The sequence below is a fragment of the Jaculus jaculus genome, chromosome X (genome assembly GCF_020740685.1).
Source record: "Jaculus jaculus isolate mJacJac1 chromosome X, mJacJac1.mat.Y.cur, whole genome shotgun sequence".
Classification (NCBI taxonomy): domain Eukaryota; kingdom Metazoa; phylum Chordata; class Mammalia; order Rodentia; family Dipodidae; genus Jaculus; species Jaculus jaculus.
Window position 1 is genome coordinate 33932315 of NC_059125.1, and position 26286 is coordinate 33958600.

General features: G+C 40.2%; 1 pseudogene; it reads right to left on the reverse strand.

The window, feature by feature from the left end:
* Window positions 1–3277: 3277 nt before the first annotated feature.
* On the reverse strand, window positions 3278–26186 carry LOC101608375 (annotated as a pseudogene).
* Window positions 26187–26286: the final 100 nt, after the last annotated feature.

The following is a 26286-nucleotide window of genomic DNA, read 5'->3' on the forward strand; positions in this document are numbered from 1 at the left end:
CTGGATATCTACATGCAAAAGATGAAACTATATCCCTATCTTTCACTATATTCAATAATCAACTCAAAACAAATTAGATATTTTATTGTAACATCTGAACAGAGTGTAATGACATTGGTGTAGCCAATATTTTATTAACATGACACTAAAGCACAAAGGAAATAATTTTCAGAGAGAAAAGACAATTTGCAAAATGAGAGTAAATGGGTTCAAGTCCTACATCTGATAAGTAATTAATGTTCAACATAGAGAACAACAAAAACAAAAATAAAGAATGAAAAATAACTCAATTGCAAAATGCACAATAAATTAAATAGACTACAAATCTGTTTGAATGGCTATTATTTGTGTCTGTGTGTGTGTGTGTGTGTGTGTGTGTGTTGTGTGTGTGCGCTTGTGTGTGGATGGGTGCATGTACATGAATTCGGAAGCAAAAAAGTCAATGTCAGGTATCTTTTTCAATCACTGTCCAATTTAATTTTTGATTTGGGGTCTCTTATTGAACATGGAGCTCACATATTCAGCTAAACTGGCTCATAAGGAAGCCCTAAGGATCCACCTGTCTCTGCCTCCACTGCACTGGGATTACAGGATGTGCTGCTATACCCAGCTTCTACATGGATGCTAAGAATATGAACTCAGATCCTCATGCTTGTACACCAAGCACTTTACTGAGTAAGCAATCTCCCCAGCTCCCTGGAATGGCTATTCTTAAAATACAATACAAAAACATAATGCAAAATACAAAAGATAACAAGTGTTAGTGTTAATATAGATAAAAGAAACACTGAAGATACAGACCTGTTATGTGGCACCAAAAACTTCTTGGAATATTAGTGTTGATTGATTGATTAGCACCATCTAAATATGGTCACCAACAAAGTTATTTTTTATGTGGTATATATGATTTCATGTATAATTATGAATACATATAATAATTAGAATTGGCATATATCTCTATCTTGTTCATATTTGCATAGAGATAGTGGTTGCATTCAGATCATTGCCTACTAAAAAATTCAAACATGCACCCACACAAAGATTATACAGAATATTCATAGTAGCTTTATTCATAATGCTCCTTAAATGTCTATCAACAGGTAAACAAATAAACAAAATGTGTGATAGCCATATAATGGCATATGACTCACAAGAGTGATATCCAAGAGCATGGATGAATTTTAAATACACAGTAGGTCATAAAATCCAGCCATAAAAAGTCAACATAGTACAACTATACTTACATGAAATTCAATAAAACTGAAATTAATAGTGATAAAAAGTATAATGGTGTTTGCCTGGGAATAAGAGTTGGAGAAGTTTGAGTGTAAAAGGTCCAAAAATCATCCAAGATCATAATATTCTTTATTCTGAATATGGTGATGATTACATGGGTGTACACATTTTTCCAAAACTCAGCAGATTATACAATTTACATGGATGCAGTTCAAGGAATGCATATTACACCTCTTGAAGCATAATACTGCATATGTCCTATGATGTTCCCTAGATTTCTTTATTTTTTGTTAATTTTATTTATTTATTTGAGAGTGACAGAGAGAGAGAATGGGCGCACCAGGGCCTCCAACCACTGCAAACAAACTCCATGCATGTGGCAACTTGTACATCTGGCTTACATGGGTCCTGGGGAATTGAGCCTCAAACTGGAGTCCTTAGGTTTCACAGGCAAGTGCTTAACCACTAAGCAATCTCTCCAGCCCTTGATGTTCCCTAGTTTATCACAAAATCTCTTAGGGGGTGTTTCATATTGTTTTGTTTGTTTGAGGAATGGTCTCACTCAAGCCCAGGCTGACCTGGAACACACTATAGAGCAGGCTGGTCTCAAACTCAGAGAGATCCTCTTATCTCAGATTCCTGAGTCCTGAGATTATAGGTGTGTACCACTGCACCCAAATGTAGATGGTTATAAAAAATATGGTAGCATGAATTAGATATCCCCCCAAAAAACTCGTGTGTTCTGAATGTTTGTTCCCAAAGTGATGGCAGTTTAGAAAGTTAAGACTTCCCCAGGAGGTGTCTTGTTGGGGGTAGGCTTTGGAGTCTTATATCCAGCTCCTCCTTGCCAGAATTAGCTCATTCTTGCTACTATTTTCCAGTTGTTGTGGCACAGGTGATGCCCAGCCTCTGCTCATGCCATGCTTTCCCCTGCCATCATGAAACTTCCTCTCAAGACTATAAGCCAAAATAAAAACTTTTCTCCTGGCAGCTGCTTTTGGCCAGGTGCTTTGTGCCAGCAATGAGAAGGTAACTACAATATGCATTTATGTAAATAAAGTGTTTTGTAAGAATTTCTTTTTATTTTTAAAATAGTTTATTCATTTATTTGAGAAAGTGAGACAAAGAGAGAGAATGGGCACACTGAAAACAAACTCCAGATGCATGTGCATCAGGTTTATGTGAGTTTGGGAGAGTTTAACATAGGGCCTTAGGCTTCTCAGGCAAGTGTCTTAACCACTAAGCAATCTCTCCAGCCAAAGAATTTCTTTTATTTATTCGTGAGGGAGAGATAAAGAATGAGTGAGTATGGGCATTAAAGGACCTCTTGCCACTGCAAATGAGCTTCAGACATATGTGCCACTTTGTGCATCTGGCTTGATGTAGATACTGGAGAAATGAACCAGGCAGGTAGGGTTGCCAATCAGTGTCTAACTGGTGAGCCATCTCTGCAGTTTATCCCATAGTTTATCATAAAATCCAATAACATAATTCAAGTAAAAATTAACTTAGTCTTACTTCATTGCCTCTTCATGAATGCCTACTTAGCCTAGGCATGCCTACATCATCTCTTTGTTTATACCATGCCAATCCTTAAGTTTTTTTTTTAATTTTTTGTTTATTTATTTGAGAGCGACAGACACAGAGAGAAAGACAGATAGAGGGAGAGAGAGAGAATGGGCGTGCCAGGGCTTCCAGCCTCTGCAAACGAACTCCAGACGTGTGAGCCTCCTTGTGCATCTGGCTAACGTGGGACCTGGAGAACCGAGCCTCGAACTGGGGTCCTTAGGCTTCACAGGCAAGCGCTTAACCGCTAAGCCATCTCTCCAGCCCCAATCCTTAAGTTTTAATATGTGAAAAGAAAATTAGAAAAACATGTATAAAATGGATGGGATTATAAAGAAAAATAAAACATGTCAAAAGTTTTTTTTTTCAAATCAGAGTTAATATTTTTATAAGAAGTGTTCGTTTTCTAGATATTCCCAGATGAAAGTAATTTTGACAAAATTAAAAAGGTCAAGTTGAAAAACTGAAAAAAATCTTAGCAGCTACTATACTCTAGTAAATCATGCCGTAAATGAATTGCTTTAAGCTTCTCCACTTCAATTTTTGCTCTTAGTAGCTCTTCCTCTAGCTGCTGCCTTCTTTTCAATCCATCCCTCTTCTCTTGAACATATAATCCAAATTTTTTTTTGATTTTCTAAAATTATCTGATGCTCATCTCTTAACATTTGCAGGATCTGAGGGTCATACCCTAGCAGTGACCTCTCATGGCAAAAAAAACCATCTCTCCTTGGCACAGAAGATGGAGATGATGTCATTCTCATAACAACAGAAGAAGGTGAGGGCGACAAGGATCTTTCCATAACATGTACTAATTCATGCTCTTCTCGTGTCTCTACAGTATCACTGTGTTGAGGATTTAAAACCAGTGGAAGAGGTGGATTAATATCTTCTTCTTGCTTCACCTCCACTTCAATAGCCATGGGATGGTGATCCAGCATTACTGGCAGGGAACTGCTACCAGCTTGTTCAACCTCATCCAAGTTTGTACTATCTGCAGGGGATTTAGTGCTGTCATTGCAAGTGCTTGAGAACTAAACTGACCACTGGACTCATCCCCATGGTTAACTTCCTTACTGCTTTCCTTGGGAGGCAAAACATTTGAATTACACACACCAGGGTCATTTGGGAACTGATGAAAGGCATTACTTGTAGTACTCTGAAATAATTTTATATCTGGATTTTTTTTCTTGAAATCTCTTCATTCAGATTTGGATTACTTCTTCCTAGAGGTATGAATTTTGATCTTTTGAAGGAATTCCACTGCAACTGACTTGGTGCTGCAGATCTTCTCATCTTCAGCAGTACTAACCAAGGGGGAGTTGCGGAAAGCCCGGTGCCTGCCCGGCAGCACCGCAGGGAGAGTCAAGTCTCCCGCCTCCACACAGCCAATGGCCGACCGCGCGGGGGCATGCTTAGCCCCTACATCATCTTTTAAGTATGCATAAATTATTCTCTTAATGTGTTCTAGAATGTTTCTGGAAAATGAGTTTATCCAGCCATACTATGTGAAAGCTGTATGCTTTCTCCTCTGGAAAATAGGTTACAACTTTGCTATCTCATTTTTATGACTTAAAAAAAATTATTGACAACTTCTATACTTACAGACAATAAACCATATTTCCCTCTCCTCCCCCATTTTCCCCTTCACAACCCTGCTTTCCAACATATCCCCTCCCTCTCTCCATTAGTCTCTCATTTTCTTTCTCTCCTATTATAAGGGTTTTGTGAACATATTTCTAGGCACTGCAAGGCCATAGATATTGAGGCCAATTTCTGTCTGGACAGTTATGCAATGAACCATGAGCCTTGGAGGGTGTGATAGAGATGTTTCAGAGCTGAGCACTCCTCTGTCACTTCTCAGCACTATGTTACCTTTTGAGTCATCCCAGTGGTCACTGCCATCTCTTGCCAATTCCTTTTGAAAGAAATGAGCAATAATTCGGTCATCATCTCCTTTGTGAGATATTTTGGTTCCTGGGATATAATTCATCCAAATTAGGAGATTGAAAACATATTTGGAGGTATTTCAAACTCTTTTATCTTGAGCTTCCTTTGCACAGGGGCTTCTGAGTTGGGGATATTGTGGGAGAATTTAGGCTGCATTTCAGGAGCCATTTGCTGCTTATGATCCATTATGTTAGCCTTTGCCAGGATGTCTGGCTCCAAGTCTGATGTGGACTATGTCTGAGTAGCTTTCTGTATGACAGCACCACAATTTCCTGCTTGAGAGTCTAATATTGATCTTCTCAGACCACTAAAGGATTTTTACTCTCCTTCACTTCTTTGGCGGCAGGAGACAAGGTTACTTCTGCCTTTTGTATTGTGCTGATTTCATATACTCACATGTAACAAATGTATGTATAATAAATATGAGTAAAACTGAGGGCCCAGGCTGGGGATATAGATCAATCCATAAAGTGCTTGCCTCACAAGCATGAGTGCCTGAGTTCAAACCCTGGTACCCAAGTAAAATTTCCAAGCAAGGTGGTGCACTGAGGAGGTGGAGAAAAGAGAATCCCTAGAGCTCACTGGCCAGCTAGTCAAGCTTATTTGGTGAGTTCTAGGCCAATAAGAGACTTTGTTTTAAAAAATGGTGAATAGCATTCAAGGTTGTACTCTGGCTGCTTAGATACATAACACCTTAACACCTTGTAACAACCTCAAAACCCAAAATGTACTGCAAAGAATGGGAGATTGTTTTGTGTATTTACGTATGTGTTTGTATGTGCATTTCTGTGTGGAGTTCAGAGGACAACCTCAGTTGTTTCTTATAAACACTGTCCCCCTCCCTGGGCTTTTTTTGAGGCAGCATCTCTCACTGGCCTGGAGCCAGGCATAGTGGCTCATGCCTTTAATCCCAGTAATTGAGAGGCTGAGATAGGAGGATTCCTGTAAGTTCAAGGCCGGCCTGAGCTACAGAGTGAGTTCTAGGTCATTGTGAGCTAGAATGAGATCCTGCCTCAAAGAGAAAAGAAAGTATCATTGGCCTGGAGCTTACCAAGAAAACTAGACTGGTGGGCCAGAGAGCCCAGGGAACCATCTGTCTCTACCTCCCCAGCCCTAGGGTTGCAATTGTGTACCATGAAACCCAGCATTTTTATATGGTCTGTAGGGACTGAGCTCAGGTCCTCATAGCTCTCTGCCACTCATGTATGTTTTTCTATTTTGATCTCCAACTTTCCCTACAACAGACCAGCAAAGACTGAATGAAGCAGACTACAGGGTCTTAAAATTGATGCAGGGCTAATAGAGATGTTCACAGATATCTAATTATGTTCTTTCATTTAACACAAAATCCCTGATGACTGTTCCACACACCTCTACATGGCTCTTTCATGCAGCCAACTGACTCTTCTGAGACTGCTCATTCCATTGTTGGAACAGCTCTTTCTTGCTCTGAATTGAATTCTCTCCTAGGTAGTGTGTATTTATATGGGCCTTATTTCTGACTTAAGTCAATACAGAATAAATCTATATCCTTTTGAGTCTTTATATACTTGAAGAGAGATCTTATTTCCCCTTAATTTCTGTTTTACTCATTTTCTTGATTATAATTTCTTTAATCATTCTTTGCTGGATTAATTGCCAGAGTCTGACCCAGATGAATTCAAAGCAACCAATAAAGTTCATAAAATTTGATCCAACCATTAAATACAGTAAAATAGATGCAGACCACAAATGACTCATTGCCACAGAAGATAAGGAGTTCATAGCCCAGAGACACAATTCTTTAGCCATGGGGAACTTTGTCAGTACTATTCAAAAGTATGAATCTGGGGACTTCCAGTCAAGATGGTGGACTCATAACCATGCTGGAGCTCTGGGAGTGAAATCAGAAAGCAGTGAGAACTGAGGACAACTGAAATCTATGAAAATGACAAGAACTGACTCCCTGGCAGGAGAAGAACCACCCCTCTCACATGAATCAGGGCCCATGTGAAACTGTAGGAAAAAACCCCCGCAGGGGGTCCCCACGCTCTGCCCAGATAAGGCGACACCCCAAATCACTCACTCACGAGAAGCGGTCTTGATGCAAACTGCAAGAGGATTTTATTCCAAGCACGCTGGGGCCCACAGTCGTACACCTCACAGGGGTAGAGGACTGCAGAGCCCCGAATGTAGGAACAGGACAGTTTTTGTAGGGTTTTTAACAAAGCCTGTGCCTTAGACCAATCATTTTCTAATATTAGGAGCCCCGCAGGGTGTTAGCCAGTCAGTTGGTGCCACCCCATAGTTTCTAAGCCAATTAGTTTATGACCTTGGTGGTCAGCATTTGCGCAGGTCCTTGGGTGGGAGTAGCAGAGTGTGGTTCCAGTCTCCTATGACTTTGGAGGTCAGCACTTGTGTAATTCCTTAGGTGGGGGTAGCAGAGTATGGTATCAGCCTCCTATGACCTTGGTGGTCTGAGGCAGGCTGCTACAGCTTATGGTGCGAGCTACTAAGGCTAACAGTGTGGGCTATTAAGGCTTATAGTGTAAGGCTTATAGTGCAGGCTATTTACAGAAACCAAATAAGTGGTTCACTTCATTACTCATTTCCCATCCTTGAGGGCTATCTCATGCCCTTTTACCTAGTTTTATATTAGGAGTGGGCTCTGATATAATGAGAAGAGGGATTCTTTACTTGCTTCCAACAGAGAGTAAAGCCTGGAGTTTGAGGTATGCAGGGAGCCCGCTTAAGCTCCCCTTGGAGCGTGATAGTATTTCTGAGCTTCTGAATTCTTGGGCCTTTCAAAACCACAGAGGAACTGGTGAGAGATCAAGAGTGCTGCTCTCATAGCAAGTCTGACAACTTGTGCCAGGGTGATGGAGACAAGACACTGAAGATACTCAAAACACACAAAAACAGAAATCCAGAAGCTGCTGAGTGCTCAACACTAAAGTAGACTTAAAGCACACCCACCAAGGCTCAGGGAATTTTTTGGAAGAGGGGGGCAGAAAGAATGTAAAAGCTACAGGGTGGAAGAGACTGTCAAGAGACATTGCCACCACCCCCACAATAGCTGACAGCTGTGCTCACAACTCATAACCCCCAACTCTATGACAAATATCAGTAATCCCACTAAGGAGGACCCTCACTGGAATACTGGCAGAGAGGAAGGAAGTGAAGGTACATGGTACCAACATATGATGTGTCCATATAAAATTTCTACTTAATTATAAAAAAGTAGGAATAGGTCATAATAATTTAGCAAAACATACCATCAAAGGACATTCATTTCTTGTAATGCAGAGGCAAAACATGACCTATGCTGTGATGTAGAAGAATATCTTTAATAGAAATGCAGAATTATAAAGAGTTCAGTTGTAGTTTGAATATAGAAATGTCTGCCCCACTCCACACCCAGACACATGTGTTTGAACACTTTATCCCCACCTGGTGGCACTGTTAAGGGAGTTTGTAGAAACTTTAGGAGGCAGAGCCTTGCTTGAGGAAGTGGGTCACTAGAGGCATATCCTGTGTTTTTATAGCCTGTCCCCACTTTCTTTACATTCTAGATTCCTTCCTCTGGTTGAAAAGTGATGAGCTGACTTGCCATGACTTCATACCATAATGGACTATATCCCCTTGAAACATAAGCCAAACAAAACTTTTCTTAAGTTGCTTCTCGTCAGTTATTTGTAAACAGCAATAAGAAAGTAACTAGTGCCAAATCAAAATAGTGAGATAAGGTTAAGTACTTATGTATGGTTTTCATGCATATTAGAACGTAGACTGTGTTACTGAGGCTAGACAATATTGATGGTATTTCAAGAGCTCAACATGTTTTATTTTCATTTGCCTAGCAAGTTTTCCTCCATCAATTCATTTAATATCATTCTCAAAAATTGCATAGCTTATGGAGAATGTTGGTTTCATATTATATTATGTCCTGAAATTTGTTAGAAAGCTTTGTTTAAAATCAAAGAATTGGGCTGGAGAGATGGCTCAGCAGTTAAGCGCTTGCCTGTGAAGCCTAAGAACCCCAGTTCGAGGCTCGGTTCCCCAGGTCCCACGTTAGCCAGATGCACAAGGGGGCGCACACGTCTGGAGTTCGTTTGCAGAGGCTGGAAGTCCTGGCGAGCCCATTCTCTCTCTCCCCCTCTATCTGTCTTTCTCTCTGTGTCTGTCGCTCTCAAATAAATAAATAAATAATGGATAAAATCAAAGAATATGTCATTTCTGGTGATTTCCAGACTTTAGAGTGGCTAAGCCCATTTATGAGTCAGCACATTTATCCTGTTCAGCTAAAAGTTTCCTTTATCTCTAATGCATGGCATTAGAACATCAAGAGACTAGACCTTGCATGCTGTTGTCATTCTGTAATGTCTGATTAATAAACTGACTTCGCACTACATGAAAATATAACCTAAGGAAAGGGTGAATTCCTTTGCTTTAGCTAACTCTTGTGTATGGGCTGGAAATATTTTTGTTCTCAAAATAATATATGGTCTTACTAATAAGAACCTATGATTGTTCAGGACTGCAATGTATTTCATTAAAATAAAACCCCATAATTTCTTTAAAAATTAGTTGCTTTTGTAGGTTAGAATACCAAATAATGAGTTTTATTTGGGTATTTGTATATATGTGTGTTATTACACTGTGTTCAAGTTCAACCTCAAACAATTGAAAATAGGGCTAGACTGATGGCCTAGTGGATACAAGTGCTTGCTATGCAAGCATGAATACCTAAGTTCAGATCCCCAAAACTCACAAAGCTAGATGCAATGGCATAAGCAAGGGTATGTATAGTGCAGGGAGGCAGGAGCAGGAGATTTCCCAGAATTGGGTGGGCCAACTAGCCCAGAAAACATAGTCATAAACAAGAGAATATACCTCAAACAAGGTGGAAGATAAGTACTAACAACCAAGGTTGTCCTTTGACCTCGACATGCACACTATGGCACATGCATGCATGCATACCACACACACACACATACACACACACACACACACACACACACACACACACACACACAGAAAGAGAGAGCGGGGAGGGAGGGAGGGAGGGAGAGGAAGACATCATACATACACCCACGAAACAAGAATTAATTATTGCCAGGCGCGGTGGTGCACGCCTTTAATCCCAGCACTTGGGAGGCAGAGGTAAGGAGGATCGCCGTGAGTTCGAGGCCACCCTGAGACTCCATAGTGAATTCCAGGTCAGCCTGGGCTAGAGCGAGACCCTACCTCAAAAAAAATTCAAAACATCAAAAAAAACAAGAATTAATTATTAACTACCATATGATCCACCAGAGTATATATCCAAAGGAAAGAAAATTGATATGCTGAAGAGAGAAACTTACCCCCATGTTCATTGTAGCACCATACAAGATAGCCATGTTTACCATGTCACCCCATATGTACATCAATCAATGGAAAAAGAAATGAAAAACTATTAAGACTATTAAAAGAAAGAAATTCTGTCATCTTCAACAACATGGAAGAACCTAGAGGACATTATATTAAATGAAATAAGCCAGATGCAAAGAGACAAGTACAGCATGTTCTTACTGATAATCACAATCTTGAAAAGTTGTAATAGCAAAGGGTAGAATGGTACTTAACACTGAGGTGTGTGGGGTAAGGATATGTACCATTTGGTGACTATAGTTAATATATAGTGCTTTTTAAATAGCTGAGTAGATATTAAATCTTCTCATCACAAAAAAATAGTAATGTTAGCATACAGTGGAACTATCTGGGGCAGGGGGAAGAAGGGGATTGTCATAAGGAGGAGAATGGAGTAGTATAGTGGATGATGAATAAGAACAAAGCATAGTGATATATAAGTATGGAAATGTCAAAATGAAACCCATTTATATGTATGCTAACCAAAAACAAAATTTAGAAAAAAAATTATTGCAATCAAAGACATGAAATCACATATAAAGAAAGAATGTGGAACTGTAATACAGTTCAGTCAGTAAAGCATCTTGTTATACAAACATGAGGGCCTGAGTTTAAATTATCATACCCCGCTTCAAATGCTAGGGGCTTACTGAGTAACTAGTCTAACTGAATTGGTGACCTCCAAGTTCAGCAAGACACCCTGACTCAAAAAAAAAAAAAAAATAAGGTGGAGAGTAACTGAGGAAGACTTTTATGGTGATATGATTCAGGTGTTCTGCATAAACTTAGGTGTTCTGAATGCTAGGTTGCCAGTTGATGAAAATTTGAGAATTAATGCCTCCTGGAGGCAGTGTATTATTGTGGGTAGGCTTATGGGTATTATAACCAGTGTCCCCTTGCCAGTGTTTGGCACACTCTCCTGTTGCTATTTTCCACCTTATGTTGACCAGAGAGTGATGTCCCCACTCTGTTCATGCCATTGTTTTCGTCTGTCACCATGGCGCTTCCTCTCGAGTCTATAAACCAAAATAAACTTTTTTTCCCACAAGCTGCTCTTGGTTGGGTGATTTCTGCCAACAGTGCAAACCTGACTTCATCAGTAAAGTTGGTGCTGAGGAGTGATGTCATTTGCTGCTAGACACCTGACAATTGTGGCTTTGGCCTTTTGGATCTGATTTTCAAGAGGAATGTGGAAGGACTTGAAACCTTGCTCTAAGAGATGCCTTGCAGTGCTATAACTACAGTTTGATGGACTATTCTGGTCAGATTGAAAGACCTAAATGTAGTAAGAACTATGGACTGTGAGATTTGGCTTATGAGGGCAAGAAAGAGCTTTGCTTGGACTGGACTAGAAGCAGTTTGTGTAAATAGCTTGCTGTTATGCCTGTGTCCTGAGACTATGTGCAGGGTTGCATTGAATAGAAATGGACTGGTGTGAGCAGAAGGACATGTCACAGAGAAAGGAAATCTTTGGGCTGAAACTGCTGTCTTTTAAGATGCAATTATAGGAGAGATTACAACCATTGAGGATGGGTCATCTGACCTGCATGGGACAACTGAAAGAATCCAGTCTTTTATTTTATTTTTTTAATTTTTATTTATTTATTTGAGAGCAACAGACAGAGATAGAAAGAGGCAGAGAGATAAAGAGAGAGTGAGCATGCCAGGGCTTCCAACCACTGCAAACGAACTCCTGACACATGCGCCCCTTGTGCATCTGGCTAACGTGGGTCCTGGGGAATCAAGCCTCGAACCGGGGTCCTTAGGCTTCACAGGCAAGTGCTTAACTGCTAAGCCATCTCTCCAGCCCAGAATCCAGTCTTTTGAGGGAGCCTGAATGCTGAAGGAGTGTCCTATTCTTCAAAGTCTGCTTTATCCCTCCGCCCCCCCCCCCCGGCTTAACAAATTGGTATCCCATATGGTATTATGGAGTATAAAAAATGCAGGAAAGGGAGTCATTGAATTTGCAACATAGTCATGTGTTTTGGAAATGGCCATGGGCAGTGTGAAGCAGGTTTGCTAGATGCCTGCAAGGAGACCAAATGGAGCCAAGAGGATGGACTGTAGGTTGCAGTGGAGACCCAGTGGAGATGCCAGGACCATAAGACAGCTGGTATGGAAAGCTGAGGGCCCCATTATGAAGTTTTCCAGGACTGTGAGTAGCCTAGCTGGAGGGATGGAATTGGAACTCCAGAGACTTGTTGCTGGTTAGAATTATCAGACTTGGAGACTTGTCAATGACTAGAGTTGCTTGACTTGGAGCTACAGAGTTTGATGTTTGCTGTGTTTAAATCTTGTATTGGTTTAATATTTCTTTGTTATGCCCAATGCCATATTTTGTAGTGTGAGTGTTTATTCTGTGCCATTATGGGTTTTGGGGAGACTTTTTGGTATTATGGCAAAGTTAAAAGACCTTAGATTATGGGGATGTTTGAACATCATTAGGATTGATAAATAGCTATAGGGACTTTTAAAGTTGGAGTGAATGCATTACATTTTACATTATCAATGGTTATCAGTTTATGGGGGGCAGATGTGGAATGTGTTGGTTTGATTCAGGTGTCCCCAATAAATTTAGGTGTTCTGAATGCTAGCTGATGGAGATTTGGGAATTAATGCCTCTTGGAGGCAGTGTATTATTGGGGGTGGGCTTACGGGCATTATAGCCATTTTCCCCTTGCCAGTGTTTGGCACACTCTCCTGTAACTATTGTCCACCTGATGTTGGCCAGGAGATGATGTCCGTCCTCTACTCATGCCATCACTTTCCCCTGCCATGATGGAGCTTCCCCTTGAATCTGTAAATCAAAATAAACCTTTATTCCCACAAGCTGCTCTTTGTTGGGTGATTTCTGCTAGCAATGTGAACCTGACTCCAACAACTTCCAACACTGACTTCTTGCTTCCACAAGAACAGACACACCTGCACACATACATGCATCCACATACATATGAACATGCATGCACGCCACAACAAGTCATTAAAAAGAATGTGATTCTATAATGTACACATATCTCAAAACTTCATGCCACATATGATAAATAGGTACAATTTTAATATATTTATAATTAATTGCTTATATTTTGTCAATTTACAAAATAAGCAAATTAAAAAAATAAAGATAGACCTCCTTATAACTAGTAGAATCTATTTTTCTTGTTTCTTTCTATATCCTTGGATATCTTCATGCATTTTTTTTCAGGTGGAACTATCTAAGTCAAACTTATTTTAGTGTCCCTCAGTTCTAGAAAAATAGCATATCTTATTTTAGACTACAGGGGAATTGTCACATTAAAATGAGTATAGAATGTGTAGAAGGGGCTGGAGAGATGGCTTAGCGGTTAAGCGCTTGCCTGTGAAGCCTAAGGACCCCGGTTCAAGGCTCGGTTCCCCAGGTCCCACGTTAGCCAGATGCACAAGGGGGCACATGCGTCTGGAGTTCGTTTGCAGAGGCTGGAAGCCCTGGCGCGCCCATTCTCTCTCTCTCCCTCTATCTGTCTCTCTCTCTGTGTCTGTCGCTCTCAAATTAAAAATTTAAAAAAATATTAAAAAAAAAAGAATGTGTAGAAGAAATCTGAAAAATTAGACCACAATAGTTTCCTGAGTGACTCTCTGGTGTGACCCTCTGGGAATATTTATATCCTTGAAGTATCGTCTGGAACTAAAAGGCTGTCCATTAAAGAGGAGCATAATAAACACACAAGCAAGTCTCCTCTGAAAACTGCTTTTATATAATAATAACAAAATTAGTTAATAAAATATTTTATGGAAAGATGCAAAAAAGAAGAAATTCCAGACAAAAGTAGACCTGTTTTTTGTAAAAATTAAATTTATTTATTTACATGTGTGGAGGAGTGCATTTGTGCATATGCCTGAAGGTCAATGGACAACAATGTTGTTCCTCAAGAATGCAGTCCATATTTTTTGAGGTTCTCTCATTTGACTGAGCTTATATAATTAGGCTGCACTGTCTGGCTAGTGAATGAGCCCAAGGATCCCTTCCTCTCTGTTTCTCCAGTGCTGAGATTCTAGTGCAAGCCATGATGCCCCACATTTTTATGTAAATACTGGGGATCAAACTCATGTCCTCATTATTTACTGACTGAGCTTTCTCCTCAGCAGTCTCATATGAAATTTATATAACATGGAATACCCAGTGGCATAAAGTTGGTCCTCTGTGTGTCACCTACCTGTGGCATGATGTGACTAAATGAACTCACTCATGAACTGAAATTTCAGGGAAAGACAACAGAAAAGAGTGACATTGAAGGTAGCTCACTAGATGCATTATTCCATCCCTGTTTCTTTCTAAATGAGGAATGTTTTTATAGGACCCCAATCAGGAAGTATCTCTTTTTCCAAAAAAGACAAGAAAATAAAATACTCATCATGCTGTCTATGGGGGATTGCTTGTAGTACTCTCTATACCCTCCCATAACAAAAACTCTGTATATTGACTTCCAGGGAGGGTGGCAGAATCTAGAGTCTGCCTCTGTGTGAACCAGTAAAGAAGAAAATAGGATAGATAAGGCAGAGCTTCCGAAATCCACAAAAGAAGTGAAAGGATATTGGAAAAATGCAGGGAAAAATAAGCAGCACAGAGAAGTAAGCCAAATACATCTCCAGATGTTCAGTTCCCTGGTGTGGGAAAGGGGACTCAGAAGCCACTGCCAAAAGGTAAACCAGATAAAGATAAAAACCCTCAGGAAAAGGCCACACTTGCTGCTTTTTGTTAGATGCTAATTTCTCTGGTGAATGTGTCTGCAGTGGGGAAAAATGACATTTTATCATGCAGGTGCCAGGAAGCATCTTGAGAGGAAGAGTTCTGATATCATGGAACATCTATCCACAGGTCCCGGAAACTCAATTTCATCTTCCACAGCCCTGGGTGAAAGAAGGTCCACATAGGCATTTGTAGAGAGCAGAACGGTTGTGCTGAATAGTGCCGTTGGCAGGAGGATCCACTGAGGCTGAGAAGTGTACACAGAAAAGCAGTCCAGCCCTTGAAGGCCTAAAAGAGATTTCATCAACTGAGAATTGCCATGAAGTCTGATAGTTTTGAGCTTGATACCAGCAGGTGGATCAAGATCTGAAAGCAACTATCTGTCATTCACTGTTGAAGAGCCTAAGAACTCTGTAGTTCCAGGGGTGTACAGGATACCCACAGTGACAGCCCTTCAGCAGGATGATTAATACCCATGAGGTTTTGAAATCAAACACCATTCTGAATTCAGTGATAATGTTGCTTTCCACACTCCCAACACAATAGGGAGACAGTCCCCAGCTAAAGCAATAGTTGCCCCAGGGGTTATATGATCTGAGGAGTCTCAGGAGGGGAAGAGGAGTTCCCTAGCCTACAGACTGCAAAAAACTAAGTATGGCCAGCACAGGCCTCTTGCGAAGAAGTAAAACTACCATGAAGAAGAAAGATATGGCTTACATCAAACACTTGTCCAATACAGACTCAGCAATCATATACATGATAGGAAAGATACGAGTCCACAAGTTCAGCTGGCACACTCAATATTTGAGGGCCAAGAAAGAAACTTTTCCAACACCTCAATATTTTTTCTCCTTTTTCCTAACCTTTGTAGTTTCTTTTTCCTTTACTCCACCTTTAACATGATTTTTACTTTATTGAAATTTTACAACTATTTGATTTCTATGTTACTCCACTTAATGCATTCTTCTAATTTTACTTACACATCCTTCCATTATCGGGCATTGTTTTCTTTTTGTTTATTTTTTTCTTTTTCCCAATACTCCCCAATCTTTTCCCCTTGCTACACTTAGTAATGCTTTGACTTTAACTAATTTTTAAGCCACTCATACCTTTATTTTTCTTCTCACTCTTGCATTTATATAATTTTGTTTGGAAAATTTTTTATTATTGAGAAAACTTTTTCTTTTTTTAAAATTTAATTTATTAGTTTTATTTTCAGCAAATACAGGCAGTTTGGTACCATTGTTTAGGTTCATCCATGATCTACCCCCTCCCAATGGACCCTCCTTGTTGATGTAAATGGGTCGCGCATTGTGGAGTTAGTCCACAGTTACTGGTACGATAAATGTCTCTGCAAATCATGACCCAACATGTGACTCTGACATTCTTTCTGCCCCCTCCTCCTCAAAATTTCCCTGAGCCATGTTGGGTTCATTTTTGGTCTGCTTCAGTGCTGAGGTGTTGGGGGCCTCTGAGGCTCTGGCTCTGTGGTAGGAGTTGATTTCTCTCTGTGTTGGTCTCCTTCCCCTTTGTGCTGGTATCCGGTTCATCAGGAAAATAGCAGCCTTGCTTGTTTCGCCAATTTTCTTTAGTTTCAGTCAGGCCCCTTTTGAGGTATGTTGGGGCAGCTCTCTCCTTGGGATCTGCATCTATCTGAAAAAGAGAAGCAGATTCTCCAACGGAGAGTAAGTTAGCAACCGTAAAATTGAGATAACACTTACTTTTTTGATAGAGAGTTTAATAGGTGTAGGCCCTCTTATACCCCATGATTGATGGTAGCTTGATATTGGAGAGTGGGCTTATGTTTGTGTATGGTTCTGACTTGTTTCCCAGCTCCAGCTATGGGTCTCCTACCACTAAGGGGATCAGCTAGCCAAATGAAGAGCAGTTGGTTCCCCACTATGCCTGTGTGCCACTATTGCACTTGTGTGGACATCACATCAGGTTATTTGTTGCTAATTAGGTTAGACCATGAGTTGCTTGGACAGATATTGGTCATTTCCTCCAGTCGCCCATGTAGCACCTTCTGGCACTAGACACGCTGACTGTCTGGGGACTGACTCTCTCCTGGATTCCATCCATGCCATTCCATTTTAGGTGTCAGCTGCGTATGGAGTCTTCAGCAATAGGGTCGTACCACTGACCTTTGGTGGGTCATCAAGTACTCTGACAAAAGTCTGTCATTGTTTTGGGAAACCTTGTAGGTTTCTCTGATCAAAAGCTCATTGTGGATGGTAGCCCCAAACTGGTAGTGGGGGTTACAGGTCAGTGTCCACTAAGAAATTGAGGGAAAACATAACTAATATACAAGAGTTAGAGAGGACAGAGATAGAGGGGAGAGTGGGAGAGGGAGGGAGGGAAGATGTAGAAGATTTAGGTTAGTCTGATCCTACCCTCTCCAGTGTCTTGTGGTTCAGGTGTTTCCTGTAAGGGTCTAGTGAAGGTTCAGCCATTTGGTCTGTCTTTTAGGAAGTAGAATTTTATGGTACCATTGCCCTTTGGGTCCAGATTACTGTTTTCCACCCCTTCCATGCCCTCCCTTCCCTCACCATCCATCCTATTGTCTAGTCCATGAGGTGCTTGCTGGGTATGTAAGGTATCTTGGGTAGATTCAGGTTAGGTGTTGTAGATGAGTGAGACTATGTGTCGATTTTTTTTTTTTTTTCTGTGATTGGGTAAGTTCACTGAGAATGATCTGTTCCAGGTTCAACCATTTTTCCTCAAATTTCTTTGTGTCATTTTTTCTTACTGCTGTATAGAATTCCATTGTGTAGATATACCACATCTTAGTTATCCATTCTTCTAATGATGGACATCTGGGTTGATTCCAGCTTTTAGCTATTACGAATTGAGCCACTACAAACATGGTTGAGCAAATCTCTCTGGCCTTTGGTTTGAAGGTTTTAGGGTAGATGGGTCTGTTGGTATTTCTATAGTCAGCTTTTTCAGGAGTCTCCATATTGCTTTCCAAAGTGGTTGTACATTCCCACCAACAGTGAATGAGTGTTCCTGCTTCTGTACATCCTCACCAGCATTTTTTTTCATTTGATTTTTTTTATGTTGGCTGTCTTTATTGGGGTAAGGTGGAATCTCATAGTTGTTTTAATTATCATTTCTCTGATGATTAGGGATGATGAACATTTTCTTAAGTGTGTGTTTGCCATTTGTATATTTTCCTTTGTGAACTGCGTGTTCAACACTGTGCCCCATTTTGTGAGTGGAATGTTTGTCTTCTTATTGCTTAGAAATTTTAGTTCTTTATAGATTCTAGAGATTAGGCCTCTGTGGTGGTTTGATTCAGGTGTCCCCCATAAACCTAGGTGTTGTGAATGCTAGCTCCCCAGCTGATGGATATTTGGGAATTAATGCCTCCTGGAGGGAGTATATTGTTGGGGGCGGGCTTAAGGGCTTTATAGCCAGTTTCCCCATGCCAGTGTTTGGCACACCCTCCTGTTGCTGTGGTCCAGCTTATGTTGGCCAGGGGGTGATGTCCACCTTCTGCTCATGCCATCGTTTTCCCCTGCCATCGTGAAGCTTCCCCTCGAGCCTGCAAGCCAAAATAAACCTCTTTTTCCCAGAAGCTACTCTTGGTTGGGTGATTTCTACCAGCAATGCGAACCGGACTGCAACAGCCTCTATCAGTTGGATAACCCACAAATATTTTCTCCCATTCTATGGGTATTCTATTGGCTTTGCTAATTATATGCTTGTCTGTAAAGAAACTCTTCAGTTTCATATGATCCCATTGGTTGAGTAACTGTTTAAGAACTTGAGCCACTGGGGTTTTGTTCAGGAAGTCTTTTCCATTCCTATATCATGGAAAGTACTTCCTAAATTTTCTTCCAGTAGTACTCGAGTTTCTGGTCTTATGTTGAGGTCTTTGATCCATTTGGATTTGAGTGTAGTGCAGGGTGAAATGTGTGGTTCAAGTTTTAGTTTCCTGCCTGTGGTTATCCAGTTTGTCCAGCACCATTTGTTGAAGATGCTATCTTTTTTCCAGCCTATATTGTTGGGCCTTTGTCAAATATCAAGTAGCTATAGTTGCTTGTCCCAAAATCTGGGGGCTCAAGTCTATTCGATTGGTCTATACTCCTGTTTTTATGCCAGTACCATGCTGTTTCTATTACTATGGCTTTGTAGGATAGCGTTAGATCAGGTATGGTGATGCCTCCAGAGGTATTTCTTTTGCTGAGGGTATGTTTGTATATACGAGGCCTTCTGCCTTTCCATATGAAATTTGAGATCATTTTTTCTATCTCTGTGAAGAACACTGTAGGGATTTTAATTGGAATTGCATTAAATCTGTATATTGCCTTTGGTAGGATTGTCATCTTCACAATGTTAATTCTGCCTATCCAGGAGCATGGGAGGTCTTTCCATCTTCTCAAGTCCTCCTCAATTTCTTTTTGGAGAGTTATTAAATTTTCGTTGTATAGATCTTTTCTTCCTTGGTTAATGTTATTCCAAGGTTGTTTTTTTTTTTTTTTTTTTTGCTATTGAAAATGGGACTATGTCCCTTATTTCTTTTACTGTATCTTTGTCATTTGCATACAGAAATGCTACCAATTTTTGTGCATTTATTTTTGTATCCTGCTACTTTGCTATAGGAGTTAATCACCTTAAGGAGTTTTGGGATGGAGTCTCTCGGGTCTCTTACATATACAATCATGTCATCAGTGAATAGAGCTAACTTAACTTCTTCTTTTACAAATCGTATCCCTTTTATTTCCTTCTCCTATCTTATTGCTTGAGCTAGGACTTCCAGAACTATATTGAAAAGCAGAGGTGAGAGAGGACATCCTTGTCTTGTTCCTGATCTTAATGGGAATTCCTCCAGTCTCTCTCCATTAAGTATTATTTGGGCCTTTGGAGCTTTGTATATTGCCTTTATTATGTTAAGATATGAACTGGCCATGCCTATTCTCTCCAATGATTTGATCATGAACTGATTTTGCATCTTGTCAAAGGCCTTTTCTGCATCTATCGAAATGATCATGTGGTTTTTATGTTTAAGCTTGTTTATGTGGTGTATTACATTGACACCCTTGTGTTCCTGGGATAAATCCCACTTGGTCAAGGTGAATAATGCTTTTAATGTGTTGTTGGATTCGGTTTGCAAGTATTTTGTTCAGGATCTTTGCATCTATGTTAATTAGGGAAATAGGCCGGTAGTTTTCTTTTCTTGTGGCATCTCTGCCTCGTTTTGGGATTAGGGTGATACTAGCTTCATAGAAGGAGTGGGGTAGCTTCCCCTGTTCTTCAATTGTGTGGCAGTTTTAGGAAGATTGGTTTGAGTTCTTCCATGAATGTTTGATAAAATTCGGCTGGGAATCCTTCTGGCCCTGGACTTTTCTTTTTAGGGAGGTTTTTTATTACTTTTTCAATCTCCATGAGTGTGATGGGTTCATTGAGGTGATTAATCTGCTCTGCATTTAGCTTTGTTAGATGATATGTGTGCGTCCAGGAATTTATCCATCTCCTCCACATTTTCCAGTTTTGTGGAGTAGAGGTTTTTGAAATAAGTCCTGATGATTCTCCCAATTTCACTTATGTCTGTTGTGATCTCTCCTTTTTCATTTTGAATTTTGTTAATTTGGAGCCTCTCCTGGTTTTGCTTGGTCAAATTGGCCAGAGGTTTGTCAATCTTGTTTCTTTTTTCAAAGAACCAGCTCTTTGTTTTGTCAATTGTCTTAATTGTTTCCTTGGTTTCCAATTCATTAATTTCTGCTCTGATTTTAATTATTTCTTTCCTTCTGGAGCTCTTTGGGTTGGACTTTTCTTGTATTACCAGTTCCTTTAGGTGGATGGTTAGGCTATTAATTTGGGATCTTTCTGTCTTTTTTATGAAGGCATTGAGTGCTATGAATTTTGCCCTGAGGACTGCCTTCATTGTGTCCCATAAGTTTTTGTATGATGTGTTCTCATTGTCATTCAATTCCAGGAATTTTGCAATTTCAATTTTTATTCATCCACTATCCATTTATTGTTTAAGAGTGTGCTGTTCAGTTTCCAGGTGCCACTGGGATTCTTGGTGGGTCTTTTGTTGTTGATTTCTAGCAATATAGCATTGTGATCTGATATCATACAGGGAATGTCAATTTTCCTAAATATGTGGAGGCAATCTTTGTGACCCAGTATATGGTCTATTTTAGAGAATGTTCCATGGGCTGCTGAGAAGAATGTGTAGTCTGTGTATTTGGCATGGAAAGTTCTGTAGATGTCCGTTAGGTCTAAGTGTTCTATGGTTTTGTTGAGCTCTCTTACTTCCCTGTTGAGCTTCTGTTTGGATGATCTGTCTATTACTGATAATGGTGTGTTGAAGTCCCCAGCTATGATGGTGTTGGTGGTTATTTCTGTTTTATTGTCAAGTAGGTTTTGTTTTATTAACTGTGGTGCCCCTGTGTTTGGTGCATACAGATTTATGATTGTAGTATCCTCTTGATGGATTTTTCCCTTGATAAGTAGGAAGTAGCCTTCTTTGTCTTTTTTGAATATTTTTGGTTTGAAGTATATTTTATCCAATATTTATATAGCTACACCTTCTTGTTTCTTATTCCCATTTGCTTAGAATATTGTTTTCCACCCTTTCACCCTAAGGAGGTTTCTGTCTTTAGTGGTAAGGTGGGTTTCTTGAAGGCAGCAGATTGAGAGGTCTATTTTTTGATCCACCTTGTTCGCTTGTGTCTCTGGATGGGTGAATAAGGCCATTAATATTTAGGGGAATGACTGTGAGATTTGATTTGATCCCTGCCATGTTGTGGTGGTAGAGGTGTGTTGGTGTTTTAATGGAATTTAAAATGTTTTGTGTCTACTCTGGGATTGGTTGTTGTGATCTGCTTCTTGTAGGCATTTGTGTTTGGTTATTTGTTTCCTCTCTGTGGAGAATTTCCTGGAATACTTTCTGTAGATTTGGTTTTGTGTTCATATAATTGTAAAGCTGAGTTTTGTCATGGAAAGTTTTCCTTTCACCATCTATTATGAGTGAGACTTTTGCCGGGTAGAGTAGTTTGTGTTGGAAGCCATAGTTTCTTAGAGTTTGGAGAGTTTCATTCCATGCCCTTCTAGATTTCAGGGTTTCCATTGAGAAGTCTGAAATAATTCTTATGGGGTTTCCTTTGAAAGTGGTGTGCTGTTTTTCCCTAGCTGCTTTTAGGATTTTCTCTTTGGTGTCAATGTTTAGAGTCTTAATGATAATATGTCTTGGGGAGTTTCTTCTTTGGTCCATTCTGTTTGGAGTTCTGTTAGCTTCATGTATCTTGATGGGCTTTTCTTTCAAGAGACTGGGGAAGTTTTCTTCAATTATTTTGTTAAATGAATTCTCCATGCCTTTGGTCTGAAATTATTCTCCTTCCGGTATTCCAATGATTCTAATATTAGGACGTTTAAGTGTATCCTACAATTCCCTTATGTTCTGTTCACAGGAACTTTTGAACTTACTGACATTTTTGAACTCTCGAACTGTTTCTTCCATCCTGTCTTCCAGATCAGAGTTTCTATCCTCCACTTCGCTGACTCTATTCTTGAAACCCTCTAGAGAGTTTTGGACTTGTTCAATTAAGTTTGCATTTTCTACTACTTTCCTATGTATCACTTCCATCACTCTGCCCAGCTCCCTTTTCACCTCATTTTCTGATTTTCTTGATGATTCTTGGAATTCATCCTTGCATTTCTTTATGTTTTCATTTAGTGTGGCCAGCTGATTTTTAAGGTCCTCTTTTTTTCTCTCTCCCTCAACTCTCTTAGCTCTCTTTGAATTCCTTCCAATGTCTTATCATATTGGTCTAGCTTAGTGATGTTAGCATCCACACGATTATCAGTCCTTTGTTGCTTTCCTGAAAGTTCTACCAGTAGGTTGGTCAGGGTTGCATTGCTCATAGCTTCCACTTGATGTTCTGATCCTAAAAACTCTTCTATGTTTTGGTTATATGTAATCCTTGTTGGACTGGGTGAACTATCTGGATTTTCTTGCATTTTATTTTTCATGTTATTTCGTTTGTGCTGTAGTCTACCCATGACAGTGTATGGGCAGGTAGGTGGGTGGACCAGCCTGGGGTCTAGCTCAGTGAGAATCCAAGGCAGCCTGGGACAGTTGCCAAGCAGCCTGGGTTTTTGCTCTCACTTGCCAAAGCTGCCTATCTACTGCCTGACAGGGGCGACAAAGTTGCCTGAATTCTCACCCAGTAATGCACCAAAGCTGCCTGCCTTCGAGCTTGGAAGGGGACTGAGGTAGAAAGCCCTGAAGCTGCCCAAACTCTGGCTGGGAACACTGGGATCTGCAAACAGTCAGTGCTCTCCCACCACAGGGGTGTGGGTGATGGGCAGAGACAGACTGGTAGGGGATGGCACCTGAGGTGGTGCTAGTGACTCAGTGTGGGCTTGTGTGGCCCTTGATGTGGGACTGGGCCTGCTGCACGTGCAATTGTAGTTCAGTGGCAGCTGATGCGTGCACGGGATCGGGGCACAGCGGAGGCTGGCCAGAGGGCACACGATCAGTGCACAGCAGCTGGGGGTCTGGCAGCCACCTGATCCCAGCCCCAGTGGTCACTGTGGGTGTGTGAACTGAGCACAGCTTGGTGGGCTGGGGCACGTGATCAGAGCACAAAGGCATAGGTCCCCACGGGTGTGGAGATCCACACGGGTATGCAAACAGAGCACAGCAGTGGAGAGCCCCGTGGTTGTGCAATCAGAGCACAGCGCAGTGGGCTGGCGGGTATGCAATTAGAGAACAGCTGCTTGGGGTGCAGGGTGCAGCAGCTGTATGGGGGTTAGACTACCCACCTGAGAGGGGATCTGCGATTCCCTGTTTTTCCCCACTTTGTGCCCTCCCACTGGCAAGAAGACCCTGATAACCTTTAATTTATTGCCTTTCTTTCCCCGGTATTTGCAGCACAGCTAGGCGGTCGCCATCTTGGCCGGAAGTCCAAACTTTTTCTTTTTTATTTTTTCTAATAACTTGCTCTTTTCTCTTCCATAAAATTCTTCTCCAGTCCCTTTTTACATTATCTTTTTGTATATTTCATATTGCTTCTGCTCTACTAATCCCCTATCCCTCCCTCCTTCCTTTTTTATTTTTTGTTCATTTTTATTTATTTATTTGAGAGCAACAGACACAGAGAGAGAAAGAGGCAGATACAGAGAGAGAGAGAATGGGACCTCCAGGGCCTTCAGCCACTCCAGACGTGTGCGTCCCCTTGTGCATCTGGCTAAAGTGGTCCTGGGGAATTAATCCTCGACCCAGAGTCCTTTGGCTTCACAGGCAAGCTCTTAACCACTAAGCCATCTCTCCAGCCCCCTTCCTCCTTCCTTTATCTCATTCTTCACTATTTCCATACTTAACATAAATTATTTTTAACCTTATAGTTTATTTTATTGTAGCTTTTCCACTTCTAGTTTTATAGTTATTGGTGATAACCTAAATCAGCATACAAAACTCTGTAGCAGGGCTAGGGTGATGGCTTAATTGTTAAAGGACTTTGTAAAGCCTGCTGGCTTGAGTTCAGTTCCCTAGCATCCCACATAAAATCAAATAGGCATTCATTTGCAGTGACAAGAGACACTAGCACTACCACACACACATGCACAAGTGCAAATAAATAAAAATAAACATTCATAAAATAAAATATTGGGCAGGAGAGATTTCTCAGTGGTTAAAGTGCTTGCTTATAAACAGTGCTGGACTGTATTTGATGCCCCACTACCAATGTAAAGCCAGATGCACAAAATGTAAAATAATGGTGGGGTTCATGGAGTTTGTGTACAGCAAAAAGAGGCCCTGGTGCACTAATTCTCTCTCTATCTCTCTCTCTCTCTGTGTCTCTCTCACACATGCTGTCTCTAATATTACTTGCAAATAAATAAAAAGAAAAAAATACATTTAAGTAAAAAGAAAGAGTTACTCTTTAAAAATAAAGTATTAAAATATAAATGAATAAATAAAAATATTTAAAAATACTTGAAAAAAGCAATCTTGAAAGAACAGTGGTATTTATCTACAGTAATAAAATTTCCAAGAATTAAGGAAACAATCTTACTAATAATAGCTTCAAAAAATAAATTAATTGAATAGGTAAAAATCAACCTAACCAATCAGGTTAAAGACACTTACAACGAAAACTTTAAAGTACTAAAGAAAGAAGCTGAAAAAGGCACTAGAAAATGTATAGTACTCCCATACAGATTGGCAAAAGTAATACTGTGAAATGGCCATGTTAACAAAAATAATATACAGATTCAGTTTAATCCTCACCAAAATCACAATGACATTTTTCACAGAACTAGAAAAAAAATACTGAAATTCATATTAAATACAAAGGGACCAAATATCCAAATAATTATTAGCAGACAAAAACAATGCTGGAGGAATTATAATACCTGATCTTAAATTATATTACCAAGTCATAGTAAAAAAACTAGAATAGTAATGTCACATGAACAGATGTGTAGAGCAATGACATGGAATAAAGGGCCCATTAGTAAACTCACATAGATACAGTCACCTAATTTTTTGACAAAAAGTGTAAAAAACATACATTTGAAGATAACCTCCTTAACAAATGATGATGGGAAAACTAGATTCCTACATGTAGAAGAATAAAGCTAGATCTCTATCTCTCACCCTGGAAAAACAATCAAAATAGATCAAAGACCTTAAAGTAAGATCTTAAACTTTGCAACTGCTAGAGGAAAACACTTCAGGATCAAGGAATGGACAAAGATTTTCTGAAAAGGACTCTAGTAGCTCAGGAAATCAATAAAGAAAAATGCATGAAATTAAAAAGCTTCCATACAATAAAGGAAACAATGACCAGTGTGAACACACAGCATACAGAATATGACAAAATATCTTTGCTAAATAAATATCAATCAGGGAATCAATATATAGAATTATAAAGAACTACAAAAAATAAACACAAAAAAACCCCAAATCATTTAACCAATAAATGTGCTAATGGAGGAAATGGTTTACAGGTAAGATGGCGCCATAGTAGCCATGCCAAAACAGCCTAGGGAGGGAAATAAGCAGAAAAACAACAAAATACACTGTTCTACCAAGTTATTATCAACCACAGCAGAGAAGAAGGAGAGACTAAGATCTTCCAGAAAGAAGGAAAACACCAAATTTCCAGCAGTTCTGGTCTGCACACCCACACACCTGACCAGCACAGAGCTTCAGGAGCAGAAACCATGCGGAGGGATTTTCTACTCACATCAGCCTCCTCACAAAGTCAATAGACATGCAGGAGAGGATGTCAGGGAACAGATGAGCAGCTGCTAAAGGAGAACACAAAAAGGACCAGCTGAGCAGCTCCAGTATAACTCTGGGCATCTTGCACAGCCTAATATCTCCCAATCATCAGTTTCATGAACCTCCAGAGAACTCATTCACCCCCAGCCACAAAACATCCAGCACAACTGAATAGAACACT